This window comes from Amblyomma americanum, chromosome 5, assembly GCF_052857255.1.
Source record: "Amblyomma americanum isolate KBUSLIRL-KWMA chromosome 5, ASM5285725v1, whole genome shotgun sequence".
In the NCBI taxonomy this organism is placed as follows: domain Eukaryota; kingdom Metazoa; phylum Arthropoda; class Arachnida; order Ixodida; family Ixodidae; genus Amblyomma; species Amblyomma americanum.
Window position 1 is genome coordinate 170,399,304 of NC_135501.1, and position 20,479 is coordinate 170,419,782.

General features: G+C 45.4%; 1 long non-coding RNA gene across 1 annotated transcript in view; it reads right to left on the reverse strand.

The window, feature by feature from the left end:
• Nucleotides 1–19,450, reverse strand: part of LOC144135270 (uncharacterized) — a 43,977-nt gene extending 24,527 nt beyond the window's left edge. The window contains exon 1 of the long non-coding RNA XR_013315424.1: nucleotides 19,360–19,450. This is a non-coding gene — a long non-coding RNA (uncharacterized LOC144135270). The remainder of the gene's footprint in view (nucleotides 1–19,359) is intronic.
• Nucleotides 19,451–20,479: the final 1,029 nt, after the last annotated feature.

Consider the following 20,479-nt stretch of genomic DNA (forward strand, 5'->3'; position numbering starts at 1 on the left):
ATAACTGCTTGCAAGGTCAGCATTATAACAAATAGCAATTAGAAAGTAACTTTCAGGCCGAGTTTTGTGTTATTCACGACGAACAGCCAAAGTAATGGTCCTTGGCGGTCTCGTTTAATTCCAAGAGAAACATATCGCGCGCTTTAATGGCAGATAAAAAGCATACTAACTATTCACCGCGAGCTGCAGCATCTGTGGCAACCAGAAAGTCGGATAGCTGTAACTACGCTTTTTCCGCATAAAATGCACAAAACTCTGATTATAAGACCAACCATCCCAGCTTCTGCTTTCACTTAGCGCTCTTCTTGTCTGTTTCTATTACTTTGTCCCAGCGTAATGCGCTAGTTTTTTTTTAATCAATCATGAACCACCAACTAGCCTAGCTTTCTGCCTTGACATAAAACACAGGGCTCATATGCGTTGTCTTCGTCCTACGCACCTGTTATACGCAGTGAATTGGCCATACAATGCTCGAGAAAGACAAGAGCATCTCTTGCGATACTTTTAGATATGTACACGGAGAGGCGGACAGGAAAAGAAACATCAGTAGCAGCTGGCGCTTATCTCGGAACCAAAAGCAGCAGAAAGCTCTGTCGTAGGAAGCTGGCAGCGCTTTACGAAGTAGCAGCTGAGAGCGCTCTAATCGGGGTGCAGTGGCAAGCACAAAGCATACTGGCACGTTGTGTTTGGTAAATGTGGCAGGCTTTCAATTTTCATCAATTTAAAATGGGGTACGCTGATAAAGGTGGCTACGGCGTATCTCTTGCTGCAAGAATCGTCTGGTTGGATGTGGTAGCTGGTACGCTCCCATTTTTGGACATTTTTTTTTCATTTATTCCTACCCCCTCAATTATCTCTGCACGCAGAGGTAAATGAGGAAGAAGTGAAGATAGTTATTTTCGCGTGCTGCAGAGAGACGGTGGAAAACCTGCTCGGAACAAAGATGGAAATGTAGAAAGTAAAGGTATTCCGGCATTACTAATTGTGCCACTTAGCATCCAGCTAGTTTTACTGTGATTTGTAAGAAAGTCTGCATAAAACGGAACGAGAAGCGCTTCTTCCAAAATCGCTTTACCACACGGCTAAATATCCCGGGAGTTTTCAGGCGCTATCGGAGCGTCTTCCGGACGTGTATCACCAGCAGACTTGGGCAAATGCGTTCATTCTTCCCTTTCTTCTCTCACCCTCGCCATTATATCTTGGCCCCCTTAGCGAAACCTAATATGTTTGGAATATACGGCGGGATATTTATAATGTATTTTAAATGCATTTAGTATTCATGAAGGTCCTAAATATATGCTGAAAATTGGTTCCTCAAATTTTATGCCTCTTCCTTTCTTCTTTCACTCCCTCCTTTACCCTTTCCTTACGGCGCGGTTCAGGTGTCCAACGATATATGAGACAGATACTGCGCCATTTCCTTTTCCCCCAAAACCAATTATTATTATTATTATTATTAAATTTTATGCTTCGTATTTGATATATATTTATAAAACTTGCCAAAAATACTCCGCTCAAAGCATCCTTTGAGCACATTTGGAATACGTGAAAAAAATATGAATAAAGTTTTAGCATCTTGTCAATGTACAAAAATATACTTTCTTAGATATAAAATTAATTCGTCTGTAGTTAATTCGTCTCTGTTTTCATAAGCGGGTAGTCTCTTTAAACATATTTGAAGCACACCTTTAGCTGCCGTAGAACAATCTAGGGCTTGAAATCGTGTTTCGGGAATGGGCCTTTGCATTTTGGCAATATGATGAAAGCGTGCTTTCGCAAATAGGACATTGATTCGTCGAAAGTATTCTTCAGTTCTAACGAATGAGCCGTCCGCGTTAATATATTTGCATCACAGTTCAAGCTGCCATTGAACAGTTAGTTTTCGAAATTGCGTTTCGGGAAATGACATTTTGGCAATGTATAAAGTGTACTTTCTTAAATACGAAATTAATTCGTCTAAAGCATATTTCAATTCTAACGGATCAGCTATCCGCTTAAACATATTTGCAGCACGCTACAAGTTGCTGTTAAAAATATTATGCTGGAAATCACATTTCGGGAAATCGAATTTGCATGTTGGCAATGCATTTAAAGCGTGCTTTTCTGAATACGAAATTAATTCGTCCAAATTATATTTCAGTTCTAACAAATGGGTAGTCCGCGTCAGCATATTTGCCGCTGATGCGAATAAAAACTGTGCGAAATCGACGGGGCAAGGAGAGACGCATACAAATCACACACAAAGCGCAGAAATTGCAACTGATTTCATTTTTCTAAAACAGCTAGGGTGCTTAAAAGGCAAACAGCATGACGAACAAGCTACGAGCGCAGCATGTACCTTGTTGTGCATCATGCACCTTGTTGTACCGCGCATGTACCTTGTTCGGCATGCTGTTTGCCCGTTTTAAGTTTTAGCTTAAGTTAACTGGGACACCCTCTGTATATCTCAGTTCATCCCGCGTATTATTATACGTATTTGGCAATATCTCTCCGCTGCGGTAGATCTCTAAATGGCACATCGCTTAGGTCATTAAAAAAACAGCAGTTATTTTGTTTTACGTTTACAGGCTAGTGATTTTTTTCTAATCAAAGCATTGACGTTTCTGCTACTTCGTAGTCGAACAAGGACGGCATAACCCAATATATTGTAACGTGGCGGCCAGCCGAAGAATGGGACGGAATGACTGATGGCATTGAGATAGTTAATGGCCGTTGGTCTAGTGAGAGTGCTACAACCCGCGCCACTGTCAGTTACGTTTTCTTCTTCACACTACCCGGGCCACGAGCGATCGTTCCGAACGTAAATAGAAGAATACACCGACGAAGGGACGCGGGAAATAGTAATGGGCGTCAGCAACGGCACAATGGAAATGCCAATGTGTTGAAGTGCTGGCCGCCATGATGACAGAGATGAGCGAATGAGTCCCAGTCGACGATGCCTCCGGGCCGCAGGTTGCCAGGAGGCGACGGCCGAGGGCAGATGGCGTTGTCCTCACGGTTGGGCAGCGTCTCGGGCTGGTAGGGTCATAGGTTCTTGTCGCGGCAGCTTCGTTATTTCGTCGTGTTTTCTGATCGGATCAGGAAACGCAGCTGGGGTAAGCGGCGAGGTCGGCTCAGGTCTGGCGGGATGGGGCACAGCTAGGCGGGTTGGATGGGGAACTGACGGCCGATGTCCACGGCAGGCGCAGGACGCCGAAGCTGCGGGACCAGTATGGCGAGGATTACCCAGCATCTCTACCAAATGTTGCGTGGCGGCCAGCCGGAGAATGGGACGAGGTCGACGACTGATGGCAATGAGATGATTTAATGGTCGGTGGCCTAGCGCGAGCGCTCTGTCCCGTGCCACTGGCAGCTTCGTCTCCTTCGTGGCAGTGTAATTTCCTTTCTAGAGTCTATAGTGTAATTCCTGTTGACAGTGAACCCCCACTGAATCCAAAGGATAGTGCATACTTCCACGTTGCCATGTTTCAAACATAGATGACGAAAAATATCATCATATTTAGCTCATGTTGCATCCCCTGGCGACCAACATCGTCTCCAAATACTCCCTGGCTATTCCTGTCTGGCATATACTGATATCCACGATTTCCCAATAAATTCTTCGATCACTTCGATGTATGCCGACGATACTAATGTCTCTTTTTCCGGCTCCAGTCTCCAAGTAATTGAACACCAATGTAATGCCTGGCTTGAGGAGTTAGCGGTTTGGCTCTATGTTAATCAACTTCAAATAAACGTAAACAAAACAAAGTTTATGCTCTTCCATCTAAAAAACAAACCATTAGATCACCACATCAAACTATATTTAATGACTTTAACATCGAGCAAGTTCATAGTTGCCGGTTTCTTGGTGTGTTTTTTCGTAGCGATTTGGGTTGGAGTGATCATATAAACTACATTAGACTAAAAATGGCCAGATCTATTTATGCTATTTATCGTGTTAGACATCTCCTCCCATTACAAGTTAAAAAACAGTTATATTTTGCCCTTGTTCATTCTCACCTGGTGTATTGCAACCTAGTCTGGGGTACATGCAACAAAACTGATTCATACAAATTGCTTTCTCTCCAGAAAAGAGCTCTACGTTTATTAAGTTCAAGTTCATCTGTTGAAGCAAATCTTTTTGAAACGTTTCATGTTCGCAGTTTCTTTAATTCATACAATTTTAGTTTGACTCTTCACATTTTTTATAAAGTCAAGCATGACTTTAGCTCTTTTTCTAATACTTATAATTCAAGAAACGTTGCGTATGGTCTACGTTCCGTTGCCCTATCTACTGCAAGACCCAGAACAAATTAAGGTAAACAAACAACCGATTATCAAATTATAACATTGTGTAATGCCTACCAGTATCTTACTCAGATTGCTTTAGAAAGTTATAGTGTGTCTGTATTCAAGAAAAAACTGACGATTCTTTTCCCCCCCGGTTAAATTTCAGCTAATTCTGTATACTGGTTTGTGTTCTGTTTCCTTTATTATTTTTTTAATGTGCATATTATGAAATGTTTCGTTTATTGTTAATTGATATTTATTATTGTCTATCATTATCTATTTTCTATTGTGATCATGTTTGCTCATTGTTTTTTATCTTTTGTCCACTCGGCCCCCGTTTTCCATGATGTGTGATCGGGGTGTAGGCCTTGTCAGGAGGTATGCTTGGTCTACCTCCTTTAGCCTCACCTCGAGGGCATATTGTATATAATATGGCCAAATAAACATACTACTACTACTTACACACAGCTACCTGTCTTCCGCCTCCGCTTATGCTTTCCGTCACTTGTGTACTACCCAATTGCCGAAATAAACGAATAAACAGGAAGGACATATGCTGTGATTTTCGTGTCATCATCATCAGCCTTTATACACCAACTGCAGAGCAAAGGCCCCTCCCATATTTCTCCAATTAACCCTGCCCTTTGCCAGCGGCGCTCACCATATGCCTGCAAACTTTCTAATCTCATCCGGTCACCTAACCTTCTCCCGCACCCTGCTACGCTTGCCTTCTCTAGGAATCCACTCCGTTACCCTTAAGAACCAGCGGCTATCTTGCCTTCGCATTACATGCCCTGCCCAAGCCCATTTCTTCCTCTTGATTGCGACTAGGATGTCATTAACACGCGTTTGTTCCCTCACCTACTATACCAGCTTGCGGTCTGTTAACATTCCACCTATCATTTTTCTCTTCATTGCTCTCTGTGTTGTCCTTAACTTCAGCTGAACTCATTTCGTTAGCCTCCATGTGTTTGCTCCGTAGGTAAGTACCGGTAAGATACAGCTGTTGCAGACTTCTCTTGAGGGATATTGTTAAACTGCTAGTCATGATCTGAGAGAACCTGACGTATGCGCTCCACTCCATTCTTATCCTTCTGGTTATTTCCCTCTCATGATCCTTATCAGCTGCCACTACCTGCCATTAGTAGACGTATTCCTTTACTACTTCCAGCACCTCACTGCCAATTGTGAACTGCTGTTCTCTTGCTAGACGGCTTAACATTACTTTGGTTTTCTGCATATTAATTTTTAGACTCACCGTTCTGCTCTCTCACCTGAAAATCCAGAATATCTGCTCTCAGACAAAGCAGATTTTCTGGTATTTAAGGTCAAAAACACCAGAACCGCAATAACGCTTGCCTGAGTGAGTGTACTTTAAGACCTAAGAACGTATCACATCAGTGCTTTCATGGTGCCTGCAGGGCTGGTGCTTTGCATTTAAGTTTTCCGGTAAGCTGTATGGTTCTTGCGTAGCTTCGTAAGGAATATGATTTGTTACATTGGCGTTTAGTTAAAGCCAGCTGTAACTGTAGTGAACAAAAAATTGGTGCTAGCGCTGAACTTAAACAGCGAAATACTGTTTTTTTCCTAAACTGGTGCAAAAGTGTCTTGACTTGCCTAGCTTTGTGCTGAAAAAGAAAAAAAAGTGAATGGCTTTGCGATCACGTGTTCCGCATAAGGAAAGAACACCGGCTTGCTGTCTGAGGCGAAAATTCAAAATGTAGGAAAACAGCACACGGAGCAGTGAAACACAACCTTCCTCTCTTCGGAACTCTTGTAATGCGAAATTCGCAGCAAAGGTTTTTGAGACAAAGTTATCCAGGCCGTTTCCATTCAGAACGCTCAAAACACTGCGCGAAGCTACCAAAAAATGCTTTAAGTCCCCTGCACACCATGCCTCAAAACAATCCAGTTGTGTGGTTCTTTAATTTACTTCAACGTTTTCAATAAAAATAGTGCAAACATATGTTTATTCATTCTTGTTCGTATGTTTACTAGTAGTGGCTGGATATCTCATGGCAAATAATTCGTGATTTATAGTTAACTAATTTGCAATAGATAGATCTCGTATTGGCGCTTCATTTCTACGCAGCTGAAAGACGGCGCTTTGTTTTGCACTTTACCGGCGACCGTGTGATTATATGGCTGATTTGACCGAAATTTCGAGGGTGATTTTGATTTTAGGTTCCATTTTTTGCATCCTGTTAAACTTTCTCCGAGACTAACCCACCTTTTACGGGCTGGGCACCACTAGGCGAACTGTACGCCTGGCAACAGATCTTTGTACAAAGCTGCGGCGAGACTAAATCGCCTGAGTGAAATTATTTCACCAAATTGTGGTGTCTATTTTCTAGGCTGGCATAACAATGGAAGCTATTCGTCATCCTCTGCTCATCTCGCGTGACTGGGCTTAGACACTGGATGGATTGTAAGATCTGGCGCACCGCGTGCGCACAATGAATACTTTTCATTTTTCTCCTCGCATAAAATGCGATAAACAGTGCGAATCTTCTCGGGCGCACTTGGGCGTGGAACGTAGCGCTAAAATGCGTATGTGTGTGGTAAATAAAAAACATAAATTGTGAACTGCTGCGAAGTTTAAGAGCTGCGGAGAAAAAGTAACTGCCTCAATAAAATGTCGTAAATGATGAGTTGTGCTGTGAAAACATTGTGCTTCGACCAACTTTTCTTGTGATCTGTATTTCAACATCAGAATGAAACGGGCGCTACGAGAGTGATAGAACAACATTAGTATATTCACTACATTATCTTATTGATGGTTTCGGGAGAGAAAACTAAGATTATTTCAGTTACTTATTAATAAAGACATTGTGATTACCCTTGACGTGAGCCCAACTTTACAAAGCTAAACCACAGCTATTTTCAACACGCAAGAACGCTGTATGAACAAGCTGAAACTCTAGTTTCGAGAAAATGTTTTTTTATTGTAGTGGTGACAACTTTATAGATTATAGATGAGGAGATTCACGTGGCATAGGCATGAAATATTTTTGGAACTCAACTCGGTGGCGGCTGCAAAAACAACAAGCATGCTCGCGGTCGTTAAAGAACAGAATCCTAGCCGCTGTCGACCGCGCTGAATATAAAGCTGGCAACGAGCTTTAAGGCACGGAGTGCGAAGTGGCAGTCTCCAGAAGCGTAGAATTGATGCCGTGTGTGCGCGATCGTGCGAGATAAATCTGGTTCCATCTTACATTACAAAGAGGTAAAGCTGTATTCTGGAGGCTTTGAGAATGAACCGATGAACTTTGGAAAGCTCTGCAGCGTTCATCAGAATCATCAGCCTGGCTACAGTCACTGCAGGAAAAAGGGCGCTACCATACTTTACCAAATAAGCCTGTCGAAGAAGCATCGACGCGATGCTCTGGAATAAGAAACAAATGTGGGCATAACTAACCACGGAGAAGGTAAAAATGACTGAGAATACCACCGGAATGTTCATTAACGCGCATAATAAGGAATTAGGGGCATATGTACAACATCTGGGCAAGCGCGGCGCCGCTGAACCGGTTTCGCTCTGTAGAGAGAACTTCGTAGTCAAGCTCTCCATTTTGAAAAACGATATACTATTGGAAGAAGCAACAGCGCAATATATTTTCGGTTAGTCTGTGAAGTGACAAGCAAGGAAGGGGCAAGGAGGCTCATGCTGATCTGCTGGAGCAGCCTTGACGGGGTTTCAGTTAGGCTCAAGAATCCTTGTGGTCTGGTGGGAGGAGCCTTTAGTCGCTCAAAATCTCGGCAGGCTTTCACATAACGTCACACTCCGGCAGATAGTTTGGGCTAGCGATGCCACTCTTGAAAGCGACTGAGGGTGCGAGAAAACCACCTGATGCCCAGCTTTCGGCTATCCATGTGAAGCCTGTAGCAGCTGTTCGCGCTGGGTTGCAGGTACAGCAAAGATGTAAGCACTTTCGTTCAGAGCGAAGTTCTACAGTAGTAAATATTTTGGTACACAAAGGAAAGACAAACGCCCTTTAACGATCCTAGTGTCGGGCAAGTCTTGCCTTCCAAGTACTTGTTGGGGATTGAGCGTTGCTGCTGTGCCCAAGTGCTGGCACTGATACGTCCTAGAAAGACGTCGTCATCGTCGTCGTGCGGTGATGCATCTATTGGCGCTCGAGAAGGGCATTCGGCGTCAGACTTCCAGACTTCCTGCATCCAAACTTGTTAGTGTCGGTGACCTCGACTCCTCGAGTCACAAGCTCCAGGGAGTGAGGCTGCCAGGCAGGTCCTTTAAGTTGGCGGGCCAGCAAAACGCGTGATTGGTGAGTCTAAACTTCGAAAGGCCTGCCGTAGAAGTATGGCCTCAATTTTGACATGGCCCACACTATCGCAAGGTACTTCTCAGTTGTGAGATAAGTTACCTCCGCCTTTGGCAAAGAGCGGCTGGCGTACGCTGTTAGCCTCTTGTAGTCTTACTGCTTCTGGACGAGAACTGCGCCCAGCCCCACACTGCTTACGTCTGCATGAATTTTGGTTTCGTTCTTTTTCCATAGAAGGGACAAAGCATGGGCGGCGACATTAAGCAACGCCTCCTGAAATGCTTCATGTCGCAGAGCTTGCAACGTTCATAACCCATCTTAGTTTTGTCAGATGCGTCAAGTGTCCGCCGATACGCTAAAGGTGGAAAATGTGCGCACAGCCCCAGGAATCTGCACATAACTTTCTTGTAGGCCAGGTGTGAAACTACGCGATAAATAGCGGCTTTCTGCGGGTCTTGATGTATTTCGTTGTTGCGTGTGATGTCGCCCTAATATAGCTGCGGCTCGTGTGTCAAATAGCACTTCTCTGGTTTTGGGGTGAGCCCTAATAGCATGATTTATAGCATGGCACGAATCTTTTTTTGGTGATCGTCATAGGCAACGAAGGAAGGGACGTCAGATCAGTATACGAGACAAATTTGTGACTTTAAACCTGCAGATATATCTCAATTATACGCTAGAATGTTCGCGTGGAAGAACAAAGTCCAAATGGCATTACCTTAAGCCCGTAGAGGCCGTTGGATGTTATGAAGGCGGTTTCCTTACGCGGTTTCCTTAGAGGAAGTCTAGGGTACCATCGACACAGGGTAAAGTTTTGGCCTCCACTGTTCACGCTCTTAAATCGTCGATACCCGACCCAGTACAGTTGATTACCTTACTTTCTCGTCATGAGGACGATCATCATCCAAGTGAAAAGCCTTTGGGGGCTTTTCACTTGGATGATGAGGATGTCGTTGAGCAGCCTTTCCACAACTGGGCTTCTGATGGCTTGGAGTTCGCGCTTGGGGATGCGGTAGGGGCTTTGGCGCAAGGACGCGTATCTTCTCTGGTTATTTTAAAATCTTTTGCAATAAATGTTGGTCGTAGATTTGATGATGCAGAAACCGTATTACGAAACGCACTCAAGGCAACTTACTTGCAATGAATGTGAAAACATGCACGTGGTGTGTTCGGCTGTGGCGATGCCGCACTGCTCAATGCGGTGGCCAGAGAAGCTGATCTGTTTGCGCCGACCGGATGGATGTTGACGAAGACGACAATCTACACCCAGCACGAGAGACTTGCAGTTTAGCTTGCGGAGTATTGTGCTACTTCATTGGGCCTTCTGATTTTTTTTCTCCTAGTCCCTGTCTGTGAGGCTTAATGCGCGTGGTGTATTTGGCTAATCGTTTCCTACTTGTTCGTTTCTGCTCTGAGTTTCTGTGTCCATTGTCGAGAGAAAGAGAGAGAATAAACATTTATTATGTAAAAAGAGAGCGGAGCGGCTGGTGGGTGGCGCCCTCAGTCCAAGGCTCCAGTACCTCCTGCCGATGTTCTCGCGATGGCAACTAGCTCCTCGTGGTCTTCAAGGGTACTGCTGGCCAGTGTCCACTCCTATTGCTTTAGCGCCGCGTTAGGCGTCTTTAAGTGGTTGGGTTTAGCTGCTCATGCCCATGTAAAGTTTGTAAACATTTTGTTTTCGTCTTAGTGATGTGTTGGAATTTAAGCGTAGGTTTGCCATCGATACCTTTTTTTTTCGTAGGCCAGCACGCGTTCTAATGGCGTTGGCGTTCTTGTTTTCAACCCGCATACTCCTGCGAGACCATCATGTTACCTATGATGCACTTGGACACGTGCTGGCGTTCGACTGCACGTTAACCGCACTTCGCTTGAGAATTCTTTGCATCTATGCACCTGCGCATTCTAATTTGGTAAACTCATTCTTTAAAGATCTAGATGTGTGTTTTTCTTGGAGGACGTAACGTTGTGATGTTGGGCGATTTCAAATGCGTGCTCGATACGGTCGCTGATGTGCAGGGCCCTGGTAAGGGCAGGCCAGGCTGGAATGCGCGCGAGTTGCGCCGCCTAGTCAACCAGGTTATGCTCACAGACGCTTATGAGCCCCTGTATGGCGGTGCCTTTGTGTGGACTTGGCGTCGCGGATTATCACTGATCAGGTTAGACAGGGCGTATGTACCGACGGGCCTTTCGAGGACAGTGTGTGCTGCTAACGTAACGACGCTGCCATCCTCGCCGGTGAACATATCAGAACACCGCCCCTTTCTTCTGTCACTCGGGGCTCCGGCGGCTGCAGTGTCTCCTCACAGACCATGGCGTTTGGATGTGCGCATCCTTCACTACGCCAGCACGGGAGAAGGACTAATGCGGGCCTTGCGTTTTTCGGTTGTTGAGGCCATGCCCAGTGACTGGGACCGTCTGAAGGAGCAGTAGCGTCACCATTGCGCCGCTTCTGGTTGAGCCCTTAGGGCTCGCGTCTCAGCTGAGGTGCGTGTAGTGACGGCGAAGCTGCGTATAGCTCAGCGCACCCCGTAGCCATCGTCGCTTATGTGCGCATGGAAACAGGAGCTTTCGGAGCGTCTCCAGCGTCTTTTACGATCATCCTCTTTGACAGCAGCTGCACGGCGTTGTCGACGCAGTCCAACTGCTCATCCTGAGGTGCTTCGGTTACAACGCCAGGAGCTGTTGCGCCCTAAAGGTGCCCTGCTTTTACATCTTCCGCCAGGGCTTAGGCCCAGCCAGTTTGCAGGAGTTTCAGTGCGTTTTTCGTCCACTTCCAGGATATTGCTCAATCGCTCCTTGTGGTTGATCGCGATGACGTTTCTTCATACTCATTTTTTGCAGGCTTGTCGCAGGTTGCCGCTGAACTTTAAGATAGCCCTATGGCTCCTCCAATACCAGGTAAAATCAAGGAGGCGTATGAGTCCATGAAACGAGGCTGAGCGCCTGGGCCAGATGGGCTTCCTGTGGAGATCTATTTACAATTCTGGCCTATTGTTGGCCCCATTTTCACGCAATTGTTAAAACTCTGTTTCACTCGGCATGTCTATCCCGATTCATTTAAAAGAGGCCGCATTGTCCCGATTCCTAAAAAGTCTCCTTTCTTGACATGTCCGGCAGATTGGCGCCCTATAACTTTACTAAATTCAGATTATAAAGTATTAGCAAAATTACTCGTTCACCGTCTACGGGCTCTCCTCCCGTCCCTCATTTCCTGCCACCAGGTTTGCTCCATCCCGGGTCGTGAAATACACAGTTTTTCTTTCGTAACGCGAGATATCCCAGATTATACTATACAGCGGCTCGCACAGGGTCTTTTTGTTTCCCTCGATCAAGAGAAGACGTTCGACTTTTTAGAGCATGATTATATATATTTACGGTACACTGGAGGCTTTCGGTTTCCCACAATCTTTCGTGCTTCTCATTCGAGAGATGTACAGAGACATTTCAAGCACTCTGTTCCTCGATGGCCGGGGAAGTACCGCATTTGATGTTGGCCGCGGCGTCAGTCAAGGTTGTCCGCTCTCCCCCTTTTGTTTCTTAACATTAGAGCCTTTCCTCCTTGCAGTCAATCACCACCTTCTTATTAGAAGCCTGGCGTTGCCAGGCAGTGAGGCAGTAGGTGTCACTGCTATGCAGATGACGTCACACTCTACTTAGCTGATGAACGCAGCCTGCTCGAAGCTTTAAATGTTTTTCGTGAGTACGCCTCGTAGTCGGGGGCTGCTCTTAATTATTCGAAGAGTCATTACTTTTCTGTGGGGTCTCCTCAGAGACGCATTACAAGTGCGATACCTTTGCAGTGGTGTGCGCAGATGCGCATTTTAGGCGTGACCTACGACTGTGCTGGAATACGGGATGGTATGTGGTCTTCGCTCGTAGAGGGCCTTGCAGCTCGTGTGCTGAGGGCGCAGACATTTGATCTGCCTCTGCTTGAGAGGCGCTACCTGGTTCAGTCGGTCGTGCTGGGTGCCTTCTGGTACCTTTTCACATTGTTAAACCGCCCCTGCGCGTCATCAGGTGGGTGCAGACTACAGTTTCTTTCTTTTTTGTTTTGGTCAGGGGGAACAGAGCTTGTGGCTCGTGCTGTTTTTGGACGACCACGGGAGAGAGGCAGTTTTGCCTTTACAGCTTTATCCATCACGTCCTCGATGTTAGCTTTGAAGTGAAGTGCATTTTGCGTATCCTGATGGGGGACGCGTCTCCGGCGCGAACCCTAGCGCGGTACTTTTTGGGCCCTTCTTTGCGCTTTTTGAATCCCTCGGCCCCTGTTATCATGGACCTCATTCATAGCAGACTACCGCTTTCTATGCTACATCAGTGGCCTTTTTCAGACATGTAGGCGCAGTAGCACCTAATGTCAACATGGTTGCAGACCTTGTGGTGGACATTATAGGCTCGCTGTTGTTGCCTGTTGGGTCGGCGACTCGCCGCTCACCGATGCGCCGCGTTCAATGCACGCGCATTGCGTCGACGCCTCTCGCAGACCATTTACGCGACTTTGTTTAGAAACTTGGTTGGGCAGTGCTCCCTACTTGTGATCGGCTAGAATGGTGGGGTGTTTTACGCTCCAGTACCTGTCCGAATTGCCCGCTTCCGGAATCTAATCGCCACGATACAGTCACCTGCGTGGTAGGGCATGTCTTTTGGCGCGCGATTCTTGCGGGAATCCGTGGGCAGGGCATTTTGGAGCTTTGTCTCCCGCGGCCTCTTCCCCAGCGGCCGTTTTGCTCGCCTGTTAATTGTTGCGGGCCTTTTTAGTTTATGCCGCAATCGATGCACTGCGGCCGCTGGTGGGTTTGACGCCGCACTCTCTGGCCAATACTTGGCTGTCTTCGGAGGGAGCTGATCAGTTTCTTGTCACAGGAACTCTTTTTCTTGGGAGAGGAAGAGTTCCTCCGGCAGTGGTCGTGCCCATTCATTGTTTTAACAACGATCGTCTTGTTCTGGTCTTTAGACCAAACTGGCTCTAAGGTCCCCCCCCCCCCCCCTTTTTTTTTCTCGTGTCAGATTATGACTGTTTCACTCTTCTGTGAATAGGTATGTTATCAAGTCTTAAATCGCTCAGAAGAAATTCCTTTTAGTTGCTCAAAGATGCTTATGGTGCCTCTTTAATTGGCTCGCCTTGCATGCTTAGCGTCATGTCTACTTGTGAACGTCAATGTATCCGGTAACCTTGGCATGTGTACATATGTAAATAAAATTTTTTCCAAGCAATATAAAAATAGCCCCACAACAGAGGCATGTATCTGCCTATGATGTTTGGTGAATGCGGTGTAGGCGGTGGAAATTGAGGAAAGTAAGTGCTTGGATGCGTCTTAGGTGTGAGGAGTCCGTCGGAGAATGTTGCTTATGTGGCGGGGGTTAGAAACACCTTCGTATTTAGGCGGAGGGTCTCTAGGCGGGTTGAAATTGGGTTTAGAGGAGGTAGAGGGTAGACTCAGTGTGCCGCGCTCGGGAGGTATAATCTCGAGCTAGGCCATCGGCCCTAATATTCCCAACAAGACATGCATGTCCTGGAATCCAGGTGATGACATCATCATGTTGGAGATGGCCTCCCAATATGCGGAGAGCAGTGCGAGAGATACGTCCACACGTGGAGGCTCTACAGGCGACTTCGTAGTCTGTAAAGGTGTGGGAGCCGTGGTGTTGGGTGTAATTCATTTTGATTTCTCTAGAGATGGCTTCTGCGGCCGCCGGGTTCGGTGCCGCGAAAGACGCTCCAAGATAGGGGGCGTTGGCATGGTTGACAGCACTGAAGGCATATCTATGGGGCTGTGCATACGAAGCCACATCCGCATACATGGCCGTAGTGTCCTGGCCGTATTGCCTGTGAAGATGGGCCTGACGGCGGGTGCCCTTGACGAGAGACAGGGTTTATGTGAAGGCGGGAGCAGAAGTGGCGGGAGAATTCTGTCGAGGAAATGGATGTCACAGATATAATTTGTATGCTCTTCCCTTCGCCCGTGTACCGCTCTGTGCATTTTGGTTTACCAGGACAGGATATAATGAAAAGAGTACGTAAAATGGCCCTCTCACCTCATACACTTTTTTCTATTTGGTACACACGGAGACATACCGCCTAAAACAAGGTTATGGAAATAGGATGTTTTGAGTCTACGGTAAACTATGGCCTTTACGATGGTCCAGAAACCTTTCTACATTATTTAATCAATTGCCAAAATGAAATAATCTTCTGGGATGTCATTAAACAGACATTGAAAGAAAGGCATATTTTACACTGCATTCTGTACGATCTCTCACTGCAGTGGCAATTGTTGATGAACCCTTAGACATGTTCTTTCTTATTCTTCTACTACACAGCCTCTAGATAGCATGCATGATGGACCAACATTGTGAACCAGTTGTTTCAACAAAATAGCGCTTCAGTGGAATGGCTACTCGTCTTAACAAAGTTTTGCCCAGACCGGGTTCGAACAGGAGTGGCACTCACTCTTAGTGTTGTGCTCTTCATTGCCTTTTTTTAGTTCTGGATTGCTTAGGTGTGTGGTGTTATGCATTGTGTTGTTTTGCCGTTGTTTCCCTGATGGTTTGTACATAATTCATATACTTAGAATATTGCATCACTGTAAAAAATATCACGTTGAAAAAAAATCTGGTTGGCACTCATTGCTACGGCTTAAAGATATGACGCGATAGCGCAATGGGTTAATGTCCATATATGCAGAATTGATCATCCTCTACTAGAATTCAGAGATTTTTCGGGAGTCCAAACACCGCTCCTGGTGCAGTCGTGGAGCGTTTAATTGTTGCACCACTGCCCTGCGATCGCAGGTGCAGCCACTGTTGGGACTTGGGTGACACAGGTTGTGTCTTCCCGAGCAACCACTCGCATCTAATCATTTACTGAACTTTCACATGCCACGGTGCGCAGCTTGATCACAATACGGTAGGAAGATTGTGATGAAGCCAGAATATCACTTCACCAAGGCGGCCGGCCCACCTGCCTCGTAGGTTGCTTCTCTTAGAAATTTTTCGTAGATTTTAAAAGCGTTAGCTCTTACTCATCACGTTTCGAGATTTCGTGGGGTCTGCTACTGCCCTTCATCTGGCACCATGTGTGGGAGCAACTGCTCATCACGTTTCGAGATTTCATGGCGTTGCTACCACCCTGAGACCACAGCGCCATCTGTGACAGCAACTGGAAAACAGCTCATCTCGCATTGAGAGTTGTATCGCCATGTACAATAGCATTGTAGAGACAACCACCTGCCGCTGGCAGTGATGATGTCACGGTCCAATATGGTGGATAGAAGTGGAACTATGCGAGCGTGACGTCAGGGGACGAAATCGCGGCACAGTTTCGGTTTCTGGAATCCAAGACGGCGGCCATAAAATTTATTGTGCCCTCCCGTCTTCCCCCCCCCTCCCCCCTCATCGCCCCGCCTCAACTAACATCCTAAAACGGCTAGCAAAACTGTCGCCTTACGGGATCGCTATATATGCATAGATTCGTTCTGCTATATATATAACAATTAGAAAATCTTCTGCCTGACTCAAAGGACGCAGAGAGAGCTTCGGCTGGTCCAACGTGCAAAAGAGGCAGCTAAAGCAAACTGTCTCCTGGACTGAGGAATCCCGACTACTGGACAGATCTTTAATCTATCCTAATTCCTAAAGCTATCACCCCCGTTCAAATCAAGAATGTTTTCAATCAGTCTACCAGTGCCCACTCCAGCTTTTTTCTCAGTTTAGACAATGGTGCTACGAGTTGTCTGAACCTCCCGCTAGATTTGTGGAAAGGAAAGGGGAATAACTTGCCCATTTTGCCGCTGGACACACCAACCGCGCCTCAGAGAAAATGAACGCTAGCTAGAAACAAACTTTTAGCTGGTCTTCTTGTCCCTCAACACGGTTGCGGTGTCCACCGGCAAAGAGAAGCAGTTATTAATCTTTCCTTTTGTGAGAACCAATGCAGAGTCTAGACTGCGACTAAGGCTAGAAAGTATCTAATCTCCTCTATCTCTAATCTCTAATCTTTACTTGTCAAAAAGGAGGTGTTAAACAATAGGGTCTACTGCTGAGTGATGGTTTGCTAGAGTCGAAGACGGTTTAGATGCTGAGGGCAATCGCGATTAGTTCTGATACGTTGCTTCAGTTCTGATATGTTGAACAGGAATGGCGAAAAACCGTGTCGTAATCGTGGTTTCACCACTCTAAGGCTTACAGTCATCTACCGGAATGTCTGCCATGTGCAGAATCCTGAAACCTGCATGCTGAGCAAGGACCTTTGCCTTAGAAGCTGGAGCAATCAAGTTCTGGTTACCTAATAACGAAACAGACCATAAACATATTTTAAACATTTAGATTTTGAAGAAACGCGGTCGTTAAGGAGTGGAGATTGCATGACTGCAGATCGTGGATCCGACGATGTGCTTCATTGTCGGTCGCTTCATCGTCTGACAAACGAGAAGCTACTAAGCGTCCTCTCGAACTTAAGTATATGGGCGTAACACTGCTTACGTGGCGTTACCTCCTCGAGCTTTGTAGGAATATATTAATTTTTAAATGTTCAATTAACCTTTCTTTACTAAATTTAGTTCTTTGGTTGAGACGAAGGTAAACTGACACGAAGAAAAGATTCAATCTGCACATATTTTTACCAAAAAACTATGCCATCATTCCACAGAGAAAGCAGAGGCGCTATGGCGCCAGGCTTGCAAATGCTGGCGATAGCGGCCGCTGGGTCACAACGTTCGAGTGTCCAAACTCATATCGTGGCTACAGTGAGCATACTGCATGTGCAGTCGTGGGCAAAAGAGCCCACCCGCCTCGTGTTGCCAAGGCTGCCGCTCTGAATGGGGGCGCCACCTGCCGAAGCTCTCCTGGTGTTGACGGGACCAGCCCTCTCGGCCGATCTCGGAAGCAGGAGCCGATCTTCAACCTTATGTGCATTGTCGGTCAGATACTCCCCTGTCAAGCTCAAAAATGTTTATCTATCTTTTAAAAGAAGCATAAAACCTTGAACCCCCCGCTCCCAAAACGCGTTCATCGCCCAACTGGTGCATTTGTAGGCACAATGTTATATCGGGACATCTGCCTCAATTATAGATTTTGATCTTGTCTCGCGACCATTCAAAGCAGCAGGCGAATTCCAAAGGCTCTGAACAAGCGCGGCAGGTGTGGCACCTCCTGAAGCAGTCCAGTTTTGCATTGAGAGATTTAGCTAAAGAACGAAAACACGCACCATAAATATTAATCAGATTATTCAGCCGAAAGGCATATGAATTAGCCGGATAACGGATAATGGAACGGATAAGTCACATTTATTTTGTGGTAAGCCAGTGTAGTCGGATGTAAATAAATACAAAGAAATCATAAATCCCCCTTACACTGATCTGCCGAACCCTACAACCGCTGATCACAACGCTGATCGATTAACATATCTGCCATGAGTAAGCGAAGAGTGGTGAACTTGCGCTGATCAGCCGAACGATGGTTTTCAAAGCATATGTATTAAAATTTTGTTCAGAATTTCGGTAGGGGTGACTGGTCAGCTCTTTAGTTAATGAATCCGCAGGTAAGATTGTGTAAGCGCTCATAATAAGAGCTCTCGAAATCACAACACTCGTAACGTGATTCCCTGCAGCCGGGCCCCACAGCTGCTGTCCCACTTCGGTGGGTCATGAGCATATAAAGCGCGAATAGAACCACAAAAAAGTGGTGAGAATTGAAATTTTGAAAGGATGGCATTACGTGGGGAGAAAATGCAAGTACTTAGTAGCGGCATCGCCGAGCAATTGCGCAGGACTAGAATTTTGGGGGAAGATTTTCTAATAGGCCAATACAGCAACAGGCTTTGACCTTACTCCCAAGAAATTCTATGGAACGAAATATAGATTGCATCACTAGAAACTCAGAACAGATAGAAGAAGACGCCGTGCGGGGACCGTAAAGGCGAGGTCGATGCGCTAAGTTATAGAAGCGAAGGGGAGACCGCATTTAAATTTGTCGGCTTGGACGACCAAAAATACAATCAGTACGGGAAAGTTAAATTCCACTCAAAAACAAAAAAAACACTACTTTCTGAGCAAACCAAATCAACGAGAACACACATGATTCAGCACACTATGATCGAGAGTCGTCTACCGTCAGTGATCGAATTCTGGCTCCGGTGGCCGGATTTAAAAAAGAAGGGCTAAATAAAGAATCACCAAGTGCTGGGTAGAAGTTGAATTTATTGAAGCAAGCGGTTTAATACTTTTGAGAAGCTGGCATTTGGGTGCTTTAAGAAGCTATAGCTTTGAGGGCCTCAAATGCCACATACCATTCTATAACCACTGTTTTAGCATTCAAATGTTCTTTTTTTAATCAGCGTGCTAATCTAACACGTTCCCAACTGTTCGTGCACACTAGAAATTAATACTGTCTTTTTTAGAGACTCAAACCATGAAGACTCCCAAGACGCGGTGAGCAATGTATAAACGTTTTGTCTCTCTCTATATATAGAACTTTCCTTTGGCTGCACTGGGGTCAGCTGTCCAGCGCTTAAAGTACTGATTATTGAAGGTTTGTTTTTTATAGCGTGGTGATAAATTAGCACCCTTGTATTGACGAAAAAGTACATTGTTATCTAACTTGGTCTCCTGTGCTGCAGTCCCCTCGCTGATCTGCGACACGACCTGTCTTAAAGAACCGTATCGCATATGCCTATTCTCTTGTTGCCTGCCTTCGGATTCATTTTTATCCTTTTGGTAAATATACGCAGTTAACAAAAATCTCCTAAGGAAATTGTATTTAATGCTATAATTCTCTGCCTTAATAGGAACAGGAACGCAGCACTCACTCTTAGGCTTCGCTGAAGAACTGTACTTGGACGAAATACGGTGTGCTGAACTTCTCAGCTTGGTGCTATCGAAATGACAAATGCGAGTACCATTGCAAACATGTGTACATTAAATACCACTTCCGAACAGCTGCCGCTTTACACTTACGACATATGTTTCTCAATTTAACTCGTATATGGCATGAAACTACTGCCGCTGTTTTTTTTTTTTTTAGAAATCATTGCCTGCCGCTTCTGAGCTAAAGATTGATCCCTCTATTACTTCGGTTAGGTTATTCAGCACTTACTTTGTCAGAGGAAAAACGTGTGCTGAACGTGGCTATATACGAGCCTCAGAAAAAACTCAACAAAAAAGCAGCGTAATTTCATGCCACGCTGCAAGAAGTAGACGCAAATTCTACCTCGTAGAGAAAATGTAAACGCAAATACAAAGAATAAATATTGAAGTCCACACTGAAGCTCTGTCTTAAGGGTGTGACGCGATAGCGTTGTGGTTGAGGCTTTCAATTCTGAGCAGTTGGACAACCTTGAACGCATTTTTCATTTATTTATATGTTTCAAGTAATTGATCAGTTACGCATTGTAAAATCTCTTAATTAGCATCATCCAGTTTTGGTCTAAATTCTTATAATTTTGACAGCTTTGAACCCCCTTTACAATTTTTCCTTTTTTTAAATAATGAATTATATACTATAATTTTATTAACCCTTCAGCGCCTTGCACACATCAATCAATCATCAATCACCCGAACAAAAATTACCATGATACGATTTTTTTACGCAGCCACTGACTAAAGTCGCCGGTTCGAATCCTTGCCTCGAGCTAGGCTGTAGCTTAACTATTAAGTTCACGCTGCACCGAACGCTAAATCGTATGACACCATCCTGACATTCTGCGCAAAGGGTTGGCATGATACGATTTCTTTACGCAGCCCCTGATTATTTTCTACGCACGGTGCCGACTGCTCCGAAGGATTTTCGACCGAACGAGAAGTATACGCTGTCGCATAAAAAATGTATTAAAAAGCGTCCTTTCTTCGCACTTCCTTAGATGGAAAACTCCTGGTGAAAATTAATGCGGTTGTACTTCCTTCTTGTTGGTCCTATTCATAATAAGCTAA